At 44.3% G+C, this 3891-nt stretch overlaps 1 pseudogene; it reads left to right on the top strand.

The window, feature by feature from the left end:
- Positions 1 to 2863: 2863 nt before the first annotated feature.
- LOC125169813 (nucleotide triphosphate diphosphatase NUDT15-like) lies at positions 2864 to 3393 on the top strand (annotated as a pseudogene).
- Positions 3394 to 3891: the final 498 nt, after the last annotated feature.

The raw sequence follows: 3891 nt of genomic DNA, 5'->3' as shown, positions 1-3891 counted from the left end.
CATCAGTACGAGAGCCACAGTAATTGTTTCCACCTTGTTGGGTTGCTATATAAACTCAGAAACGAGAAACTTCCCCACAAAACAGCGAAGAACTACATGGACGCAAGTCCGATCATAAGTATTCACCATGAATTCAGGATTCAAGGTCGTCTGCTTAATCATGCTCTTAAGTTCGCCAGGCAAAGTCCATAAACCGTAGTTCTCGAAGGGAAGGAGGTAAGACCCTTGCTGTTAGCATCTGACATGGTACCCAGTAAATAGTAGCTAAATTTTTTTCAAGTTTCTTAAATGAATGAGTAAAAACACTTACATGTAGGAAAACCATATAATTTTGCATCTAAAACAAACCTTTCTTTTTGTAACTGAAAGGAAACAGTATTAGCAATTACTCCAGGAAATGGGTCAAAAGCAGGACTGTCCCAGGCCAGCCAGGACATAAGACACTTATGTCTTATATAGCACTTAGTACGCCATAGGTGCTGCCCCAAACATATTATAGCACTAACTCACTTAATCTTTACAACAATACAGTAAGGTTGATACTATTATTAATCATATTTGACAAATATTTATTGGTCATCTACTATATGTCTTAAGTCTTCTAGGTTCTTGGGACACATCAGAAACAACTATGGGGCACCCGGGTGGTTCACTCGGTTAAGCTATCTGCTATCTTGCTATCTGCTCAGGTCATGATCTCACGGCTCATGAATTCAAGCCTCATGTCGGGCTCTTCACTGCCATGGTGGAGTCTGCTTGGGATTCTCTTTCTCTCCCTCTCTCTCTCGCCCCTTGCTCTCTCCCTCTCTCAAAAATAAATTAACATTAAATAGTTTTTTTAAAAACAACTACAAAAACAAAGATTTCTGTCATTAAAGGGGAGGGGATGAGAAAGTCAGACAGTAAACTATAAACATAATAAATAAACTACATAGCATACGAAAAGGCCATTTGGTTGCGGACGAAAGCAAGAGAGAAAATGTGGCTATGGCAATATCACGTACATTGCCTGCCATGACCGAGCCCCTGTTCCAACTGAGGTGATCTGTCTCCAGTCCCTGCTTTCAACCTCGACACTGTTTTCTATTTCAGTTCTGATGTGCACCTAACCCCACATGCAAATTCATTTCCTCCGTGAGTGGCCGAGGGAAGCTCACAAAATCTGGTGATCGCTTTTTTTTTTTTAACGATTTATTTATTTATTCATTCATTCATTCATTCATTCATTCATTTATTTGAGAAGGACAGAGACCACGCGAGTGGGAGAGGGACAGAGAGAGAGCGAGAGAGAATCCCGGGCAGGCTCTGAGCTGTCAGCACAAAGCCTGATGTGGGGCTCAAACTCATGAATCCGTAAGATCGTGACCTGAGCCTAAACCAAGGGTCAGACATTCAACCAACTGAGCCACCCAGGCGCCCCCTGGGGAATCCTTTCTTAAACTCAACTCCGCATCCTCCACGTATGCCAGACCTTTGCCACAACCGATGGCTTGATTAGGGCCACAGCCTAGCTCACACCGGATGCTGCGCCCCTGGAACTGCTTGCCTGCTCTGTGTTCATGAGTCTGGGGAGACGGCCAGACAAGCCCACCAGACAGGAATAAACAAATGACTTGGAGGGGAAGGGACAGGCTCTTGGGAAGTCTCAACTGCTTGAACTAATACTGGCACTTAAGCATGGCTGAGCCAGTGAAACCACATGATGTTGAACTTCCTCTGCATCCCACCCCCCACCCTGCTCTGTCTCCTGTGTGTACCTCTTGCCCTTCCTCATCTTGTGACTCTGGCGGAACTCCAGGGTGGTTATTCAACCTGTCTCTAGACACCCTGGGCCAAAAAAGGAAGAAAGGGCAAGTGCAGGCTCCAGGGCAAAGCTGACTGCCAAAAGCACTGTCAATGGCCTGAGGCTGGCCAGGGAGTACAAAGGGACCTTTAAATGAGAAAGTCAGCCGCAGAAAGGGATTCAGCATATTCCCACGCGAGGGACACCCACCTGCAAAGGGATGAATACGCACACCACACACAAAAAATAACTGAAAACAAATCTTACACCTAAATGAAAAAATAAAACTACAAAACTCAGGGGGAAAAAATATGGGAGTAAATCTTCATGACCTTGGGTTAGGCAGGGACTTCTTAGACATAACAACAACAAGAAAAAAAAAAAACACAGGAAAAAACTGATAAATTGGGTTTACCAGTTTACCAATCTTAATGTTGCTTCGGGCAACAGTAAGTCTAAAGACAACCAACAGACCTGGAAAAAAATATTTCCAAAGCCTATATCCAACAAGGGCATAGCACACAGGATATATGAACAATTCTTACGACTTAAGAAAAAAGGCGACCTAATTTTAAGATGAGAAAAGAATTTAACGGACAGTTCTCTAAAGAAGACACATAGTCTATAAGCATACGAAAAAGATGCTCGATCGTTAGGGAAATGCAAATAAAACCACAAGGAGATGGTACTTTGTACCCACCGGGAAGGCTGAAATTACCAAGATGGACAATCACAAGTATTGATAAGGATACGGAGATATCAGAACCACCAGACACTGCTGACGGGAACATATGATAACTCACTGACTCTGAAAACCAGTTTGGCGGTTAAATGTTAAACATACAGCCCCCAGAGGAGTTAGCGGCTCCTATCATAGGTATCTACCCAAGAGAAATGAAAACATACGTCCACACAAAGATTTGCACACAAAGCTTCATTGCAACATTATTTGTAATAGCCTAAACGTATAAACGATCCAAATGTTCACCCAGTGATTAAAGGATACACAAATGGGGGGCCTTCATACAACAGAATACTATTCAGCAATAAAAAGGAATGAAGTCCAACACAGGCTCCGATATGGATCAAACTCAAAAACACCATGCTAAGGGCCGTGCTCCCCACAGCCTCCCGCCCTATGACCTTTTGCATGGAGCTGCTGGGGAGGCTCCTGGAGCTGGGGTAGGAGCAGTGGTGAGCAGCTGCAGGCATCCTCGCTGTGTCCTCCTGGGGAAGAGATAAGGGGCAGGTTCCAACTTCCTGGGGCCCATCTGAGTTCAGTGACGGTCGGGAAGAATGCACGCAAAGGAGGAGCAGGGAAGAAGTAACTCTTCACCTGAGAAGTGTTCGCCTTGCCTCCGTTGTGAATTATTTTGTTGGGGAAGAGAATTAGCATCACGTCACTATATTCACAAGAGGAGAGGTGGATGACTCGTGATCCAGAACCATGAAACACAGAGCCTGAAAAAAAATGAATGCTGAAAGGAGGCTGGCAGGCTTCTCCACTGGACCGGCCTTTCTGGGCACCATGTTGCTTAAGGGAACAAGGCTATGACCCATTTAAAGAAGATTCGGACCATCTGGCAGGATACAAAGGACATCATCTCTAGGGGAACAAGAAGATAACCTGATTCACTTAGAGAAGACAAAATAAGGTCCAGTTAGAGAAGGAAACGCATCTACGTTTCAGAACAACTCCACTGTATCTAGAAAGTTCCAGGTGATTGCCAGTCTATGTGCCCTCTCTTGATATTCCCATCACCCTTTCAGCCAGTACTTGAGAAACTTTCTCTGGCATTATGTCATGAATTGCATTTCAGGCTCAGAAAATGTGATAAATGGTGACATTTGGTGGTTCTGTTTTCCGTATTTCTTCTCTATGATGCCTGCTGTGCGGCAGTTCAAACGGATATCCTAATTCAGCTCAGTGTGCCTGTTGCAGAATTTACTGTGTTTGTGGATTTTCCCCTTCCGTTTTATTTAAAACAAAACAGTTCTGGTGCTGTATTGTGACAGTCCTTGCAACGACAGTGAACAGGACAGGTCATTTGGGTATACTTCCCAGGTTTCTGACTGGAAACCTAAGCCAAACCATCTGGAACCTTCCC

Source organism: Prionailurus viverrinus, chromosome B4 (genome assembly GCF_022837055.1).
Source record: "Prionailurus viverrinus isolate Anna chromosome B4, UM_Priviv_1.0, whole genome shotgun sequence".
In the NCBI taxonomy this organism is placed as follows: Eukaryota; Metazoa; Chordata; class Mammalia; order Carnivora; family Felidae; genus Prionailurus; species Prionailurus viverrinus.
The sequence above is the reverse complement of the archived record's forward strand: the minus strand, read 5'-3'. Positions and strand labels throughout refer to the sequence as shown.